This window comes from Parasteatoda tepidariorum, chromosome 1, assembly GCF_043381705.1.
Source record: "Parasteatoda tepidariorum isolate YZ-2023 chromosome 1, CAS_Ptep_4.0, whole genome shotgun sequence".
Classification (NCBI taxonomy): domain Eukaryota; kingdom Metazoa; phylum Arthropoda; class Arachnida; order Araneae; family Theridiidae; genus Parasteatoda; species Parasteatoda tepidariorum.
Window position 1 is genome coordinate 59,590,999 of NC_092204.1, and position 8,352 is coordinate 59,599,350.

Below are 8,352 nucleotides of genomic sequence, written 5' to 3' on the forward strand. Positions count from 1 at the left end.
CCCGTAAGTGACGTTGTTAAGATTTTAATTTCATTCTCCTTTCTTTATTTCATTTGCAAGGAAATATTTTTACATTTAAAATTTTCGTGAATTGAATTTTTAAACATATCTACATATATGAGTTATTTAAAAACTTCCCTTCAGGTTTAATTTGATAATTTAAGCGTACTTATTACATGGTGGGCCGGGATAGCGTGATTGGTAGGGCGCTGGGCCCATGTCCGAGAGTTCGTGGGTTCGAACCCCGCCGGCCGAAGACTGTGACTAGTAAAGTGACTGGTGCACGTTAAATCTGGCAAATCGCAAAAGTCCTCCATGTTCCCATAACAAATCAATACCTCTGGGGGTGCTGGATTCGAGGTCTATCGTTCTCTGATTCAGGTCAAAATTACGATCTGTGGATGTATGAATGGGTCCGCCCTATAAACGGGTGTGGCAGAAGTCGAATTCTTGGCCATAGATGGCACCACTAGAAAACAAGAACAATTGCACCCCCTCTGCCTAAACAGGCATACGTCAACAACTTATTACATGGTAAAATATTTTTTTTTATTTCCAATGAACTGCACAATCGGTCTTGCCGATGAGCAGATCTAGTGCGTTCTCCAGATGTGGTATCCACTCTTTCAGGACCACCACAATGGGTGAGATACCGTTGGTCATGTTAATTTGGGCGTCTAGTTTCTGCCACACTAGATGGCAGCACCGAGACTCTATTTGGATGCTAAAGTGCACTAGGAATTTAATTTTATCGGAAATGCCAAGAGGCAATAAGGCACTCCAGGTATCTTTTACATGCCGCATAATCATACGCCGTGGCCGCTAAGGATTTTCTGCATCCGACAAATCCGGCGTCTGGGCCGGGGATCGAACCCACTGACTTGGGTAAAATATGAAAAAGTAAATTTAACATTGAAAATCTTCCTATTTGAGTTTCTATTTTTGGTTTTTCGATTTGGATTTCTTTTTCCTTATTCTGAATTTGTATAGTTTTTAATATCATGTTTTATGTGCTACATTTAATAATTCAAACCAAGAATAATTAAATCAAAGTAACGCTTTTTTTCATTTGTAAGAGTGTTCTCCAAATTTAAAATTATCATGTCTCATTTTCTTGGACGATTAACATTTAGAAGCGTTTGTTATGATGACTACTGAGAAAGACATTGAATTCCCATTAAAAGTGACATGGTATGAAAACAGCTTAAAAAAGTAAATATTTTTTTTACCTTTTTAAAAGCAGTAGTCATTGCTTTAGAAATATTATTTAAACCTTCAAAAACTTTTTTTTAAATACATATATTGTAATATTAATGTTTTCCATTTCTTTGAAAGTTTTTTTTTTTTTTTTAAGGTTTAGTAAAGATTTTACTGGCCTTTATGTTTGCTTGTAAGGACAATTTATTGGTTCATTTCGGAAAAAAAAAAATCCTTTTGAAAATTTTTGTAAGGAATTTTGCTGTTTTCGTTATATTTTCAATTTTAATCAACAATTTATTTGTATTTAATTTATTTCAAAAATTGAATGATTTGAATTAATTTAAAAATTGTATAACTACTACAAGAAATCGAAAGTTAAATTTCCCAATATGCTTTGTATATATACCACACGGCGCCCCCTAAAAGTTGCACCCACCGCCCTCCAGGGCATCTCAGTCCATCCCTCTGAGTTATGAGTCAACAGCGCACTTTTCATACCTGGAACGCACGTGGCTTAACCGAGATTTCCTTGCCATCACTCGCGGCAATAAACACGTTAATCAGTGAATTACAGAATCTTTTGTATTTGATAATGAAAACTAGATTCCTAGGTTATTAATGATAATAATGTATAATTCAAATATAGATTAAATATTCCAAAGATTTTTTTTTCTCTCCTTCCTTAGAATGTCAATTTTCACTTTAGTATGCACAGTGTATACCAAACTAATAAAAAAAAAGGATATTATTCTCAATAACTTTTATTCTAATGGTCGTATTTTCTCGTAAAGTAACAATCTTACTTAGATGTGTGGTGGATCTCAAATTTCTCGGTTAGTGGTCACTATCAATAAAGTTAGGAAATCAGACACAAAAAAGCATTTCCCTGGAATAAACATTCCTTTTTCTCGACACATGAAATTTCTTGACCTTTAAAAAAAATGGTGGTTATCGTAATCTGGAAATTCTCTATGACGCTACAGCCCTCTGTGGGTCTTAATATGCTGGACAAAGGTGTTCCAAATCTTTCTGATTTTAGTCTTAGATTTTCATTATATTTTGTTATATCATCTGATCGTCTCTTTTTAGATCAGGGCTTCTTAACCTGTGGTTCATGAACCCCTAAGGGGTCCATGAGTTATATTTTGGGGGTCCGCTGACTGCTCCTAATTTCTAAAACGTTTGGAAGCATACCCATTGCTTGTAAAGCGAGCTATGGCATCTATAATTCCGTTTGCTACAGTGTATCTTTGCGAAGCGGGATTTTCCACACTTGTGACAATAAAAACATAACATCGAAATCGATTGAATATTGAACATGATATGCACGTTGCTTTGTCGAAAACCATCCCCCAATTCAATTTATTAATTAAGGAAAAGCAGCAGCAACCTTCACATTAAAAATTTTATATACTATTAAAATAATATAATTAAATGTTTTCTAATAAATGATGTTTTTTGCAATTATTTTTTTCACAGGGGGGTGGTCCATGACTTCTTAAAAAATTTTAAAAGGGGTCCATTATATCAAAAGGGTTAAGAAACACTGTTTTAGATCTTCTTGATCTTGAGTTCATGCTTTTCTAATTTAAGGATTTTTTTTCAGACTGCATTTTTATTCATTCGTATTATATGGAAAAGCAATACCATGCGTCTCTCAGTTTATGAGTCAATAAAAGCTTTTTTTTTATTGAATTGCTAAGTTCGTGATTTTTTTTCTAATTCCCCCCACTGTAAATTGTTTATTGGGATTAATCCAAAAAATTTTCTTTTAACGATTAATAAGTTATTTTTATCAAAGTCCAACGTTCACTACCATTACTTACTATAGGCCCGAAAACTGTTTTATTAATTTTTAATTTAACTTCTTGAGTAATGAATTAGTTCTTGAGTTGAATGTATAGTAGCTTTTTTTTTCTGTTTTGTATGCTCGACTTAATTTTTTCCCAAGTATTATTATCATTGATTATTGAGCCCAAATAAGTGAAAGTGGAAACCCTTTCAAATTTAAACGATGACAAATTTTTATTAGCAAAGATTTTGTTCAGTCCTTGAATGTATTTTGTATTGTGCTCACTTAATGATAATTCCGCTCCCTTCAGGAAGTTGCTGCCCATATCAACAGGTTTAAAAGAGAAATTGATGATCTTCCATGTCAACTTAAAACTACAATATCATCAACATAACTGTAAAATTTTAGTATCCCTAAACCCTTTCAAATCTAAAATCCGAATAGAGTTATTTAAGTGCAGAACAGAATTGGTGATAATGTATCGCCTTGTCTAACGCTAATATCGATATCAAATTTATCCCATTTTTGATTTTGTAAAAGAATGATCTGAAAATGTGTGATCCTAATGGTTTAGAAGGAATCAGTCCTCAGTTAAATCCTACATTTCCTAAATATTTTTTAAAATCTTAAAAGGCATCCTCTTTTGTCCTTTATTTCCGAAATAGTCTTATGAATCCCATATTTTCTTACACAGCATTGTCATTAAGCAAAATTTACAGATTTTAAATCCCATCTGTGAAATCTAAACCTGAAAGATGATCAAAGGCATAGTTGTGAAAGATTACAGATGTTTGCACCACTCAAGAAATGATTGAATTTTGTTAGGATGCTTATGCTACATGCAAAACCCAAAAAACTTCTAAAGAAAAAAAAACAAAAAAACCACAAGCAAAACTTGATAAACTTTCTGACTCAAAAGAGTATAAAGCACCCAGACAATGAAAACAACCAACGTCCTTAACTGAAATAAAATGAATATGCATGAAAGAAATTGAAGCTCAAGCTCTCATACACGCACGCTGACCAGAAAACTTGGGGGGGGGGGATGACTTAAAATGAAATTTAATTGTATTATTTTTCAAGTACATAATTTAGTTTTAGTTCAGCAAATGAAAAAATTTAGTTAGGCCAGATATTATGTCTCACATTCTTTCTAAAAAAACAATCCTATATATATATATTACATAAAAAGCTTCAATTAATCTTTTTATGTTATTCCTTTTCTGTAAATCCTTTTCTTAATTTATTATTCAAAAATTCACATCCTGTCCTTTAATCTGTTTTTGGTTCAAGTATGCATTAATTAAAAGTAAGACATTTTTCCCTTTGCTCTCTGTGGGAATCGCTCGACCTATTTAATAAACCAATTACAATTACTAAGTTTTCCCTTATCCCCTAAAATGAAACATTTTACGGATTTTCTTTGCTAAATTTTCCCTAACTTTTATTGAGGAACACAACGATTTCGTGTCCACTTTTTTAGCTGTTCGCACTCTAATACTTAATAAATAAATTTCATTAATAGTTAAATCAAAACAGTGGATGAAATTTTGTATCCTTTAATATTAAACTTGCTTTTTGCGTTTTTTTTTTCTTTATCCCATAATAATCTACGTATTTTTCTCCAATGAGATCTGAATCATTAGAGGTTATAAATTAAAATTTAAGTGATAGGGAGAAAACTGTTTTTAGTTATATTAATTAAAATCTTTTTCTTATTTTTCTAAGGACTGGAATCCATTCACCTTTCACTAGGAACCGCCATTAAGCCACATCCTCACATAAACTGATTTTAATTTATTATTTACACTTATTGAACTCAATAGTGATTGATCAATATTTTAAAATTTTGCTTTTTCTCACCTAAACATTAGTTAGGAGCTTTTAATAAGCATAGTTTTTGGACTTCATTTTTTACAAAGTTTCTAAAAATATATATTAAAGGCATTCATTGAGGAACATTTTGAACGTAGAGATGTATACACCTGCATCTAACAATGAATAGATCCAACCTTGCACGCAGAGATTGCAAGCGCGTGAATCTTTTAGTGTTAAACAAGACTAAAAATACCGTTTGTATATTTTACTGAAATTTTTTGGTGTTGCAAGTTTAAATTACCAATGATACTGAGGGAAAAAAAATCTTATCATATAAGCCTTAAATAACAAAATATCCTAAATCAAAACATTCATTTATGACGCAACAAAGCAAGTCAAAACCAAAAAACTTAATGAAAACAATACGGAAGTTCGTATATTCAAATTATCCAGTCTTCAAATCCATTCTTATTATCTTCAAATCCAATCTTTAGTATGGAACACAAAGACTGAAGGTTTTTGAAAGAATCTTTGTTTCGTCCTTTACTTTCTGTCTAAATGGAGTTATTACTTATGATAAAAAGGAAAGAATAGCATCAAAATTTTCGGAAAATAAAAATTTTATAACGTTAAACGCCATTAAAACAACTCAGGAAACTTCGGAGTGTAAGGCAAAAATTAAAATAATATAAAACTTTAATAAGATATTTTTTTCATTTTAATCTATAATATGACCAATATTGTACGTAAAATTCTTATCATAGACATAGCCGATTTTGGGGATCAATTAACATGGTCCCTCGCGGTTCCTTCGTTTATCGATACTGTATCGAGCGTTTAATTTGAAATAATCACAAAAAAGGATTTGAAAAAAGGAAACCCCTTAAAACATTAAAAAATAGTGGAAACTGAAAAATACGTAAACTAATTAATAATTAACTGAGCAGAAAACAAAGATGAACGGATCCTTGTGGAGTTGTCGCTACTTGACTCCTCATTCGCCGGTTCCAAATCGAATATTAAAGATAAGTATTAAAGCTGTTAATTCTTAGTTTCCCTCACATTGACTTTTAACGATTCTCCATTGATTAATCTTAAATTTACGGTGGAAAAAAAAATAACGCGATTGTGATTATCTTAATGTTTCAGGTCTTCGACACGGAGCTTTTGGAGCTCGTTCAACACTGTTCCGATCCGACAATACCGTTCGAAAACAAACTGAAGAGTTCAACAGGTTTTTTTTTATCAAAATCAGTGAGATCAGTGGTTTTCATCTTTCATCAGTGGTTTTCAAAAGAATGAAGATGAGTTATTCTTTCCATCTTCTTTTTTTTTTTTTTTTTTTTTTTTTTTTTTTTTTTTTTTTTTTTTTTTTTTTTTTTTNATTATAAAATAAAAGCATATTGACGTCACGTAAAAATTGAGAAAGTGAATTAATCGAAAGTTCAACAGTTAAATTAACAACCATTGACCGTAAACCTATATTTCTTTATTTATAGAATCCTATGTAGACATGTAGTACACTGGCGTGCCGACCGGCCTGTGTAGGGGGCAGGGAACTGTTCCTGCATCCGAAAGGTTCTGGGTTCGAATCCCGGGCAAGGCATGGATGTTTCTTGCTCTCTGTGTTCTATGTCCTTTCTCCTTTGTGTGTGAATGTGACCAGCCCTATTAACGGGTTGTGGTAGTGTGACGTGGGCAACGCTGCTCCACAGCCGTTGCTTCGCCACAGGTGCCCACTGGGTAACTAAAAGAGAGTAAGCAGTTCTGTTACTTTCTGTGGCCAATGGGCAATAGTTCCAAGTGCCCACCATTNATTAAAAAAAAAAAAAAAAAAGGACACTCTCGTAAGAAATTAAGAGAATATGCAGACTTGATCGATTATCTCTAGAACTACTGGGTCGATTTTAACGAAATTTGATGCTTACATACATTGATACAATACGAAATAAATAAGCATTCAACAATTGTAATACGCAAGTATGATCGTGCACAACATTCGTTGGAGTCGGAAGGTATGAAATTGCCGCAGGACAATTCAGGCCAACTGCCACAGAAAATGATAAACTGTCTTATTTCAAGTATGACATCTCGCTGCAAGGCTTGTATGTCTTTAGGAGGGGACCATACAGGGCCGGATTAAGACCTCTTGAGGCCCTAAGCACTGAAAATATTTTGGTGCCCTCCCCCCTCTAACAATAAAAAATATATCTAGTACTAAATCACGTTTTAATTCAAAATATAAAATCNTTCAACAACAGCTGTTTTATACATTCCGACTCCAACGAGTGTTACGTACGATCATGAGTGTGTATTATAATTGTTAAATGGTTATTTGTTTTGTATTGTATCAATATATGTACATATCAGATTTCATAAAAATCGGTCCAGTAGTTCTAGAGTCAAAGATCCCGGTCCAAAATTACAAATTTTCTTAATTTCTTACACCAATGTAGATATAGGAATCGCGAGTTGGAAATGTTTCCAATAATTGACTTTCAGACTGTTTTCTCCGCAGACAAACAAGTTTTGATGTTTTCAATCCCACCACCATTACTAGAGATTTATCATTATTGGTTTTTTTTCTTCGGTTAAATTATTTTTTATGGGATTATACAAACAATATATATATATATATATACAGCTATTTAGGATGCATGCNTATATATATATATATACACCCGTCACGCCGTAATCATGGCTGTGAAGGATGCACGTTTCACAAGGTTCTAAATCACTAGAGCGAACATTTCATGAGTTGGTTGGCGCCTCGTTGGATATCTTTCCAAATACAACAGAGCATCTGCTTTGGTTTGACAGTAGATGAGATGGATGTCCGACGATATTGTCCATGGATGTCCATGTTGAGCGTAACCTGTCAGCACCTGCAATGAAAATCCCCACGTATCGACCTTGGGAACTCACATCACGAGCTACGCATCGATTTCAGCCCATGCTTTCTTCTGTAATTATGGCTCCTATCAATGATTTCTACCTCCCCTCCAAGTGTGTATCGGCATTCTGGGACACCCTGTATAAAAAGCAAGCATGTGTGGTCTACCACCGGCTAATTTATCTCCTTCCTTACAGAGTGCGCCTTTTATTAACTTCACATCTTATGTGCCTCTTTATTTTCCTTCTTGACTGCTAACTAATGGAATTAATAAATACAGCTTTCGTTATTGTTAAAGGCTATTGCGTTACGTTCATCTCCTCTCCTTGCATCTTGAAAAAACTCCTAGTCCAGTCTAAAATCTCTAGCCAAAAACAGTCTGCTCTAGACATGTATTTTAAATCAAAATAATTGTTCACTATAATAGGTAAATAAGTCTCTTTAACTTTTATCGTTACTTTAACATTCAATGTGAGTATTTTCTAAAAACAATTTCGTTCGCTATTGCGAATTGTCGTTGTAATAGACTTTTACAGTAAGGCGATAAGCAGCGTCAGGATGAACGTACGACGTTGAATACATAGTTTGTATCTACGTAAAACAATATCCCTCAAAAGTAGACAAACTAAATATAATCTCAAAATAACAT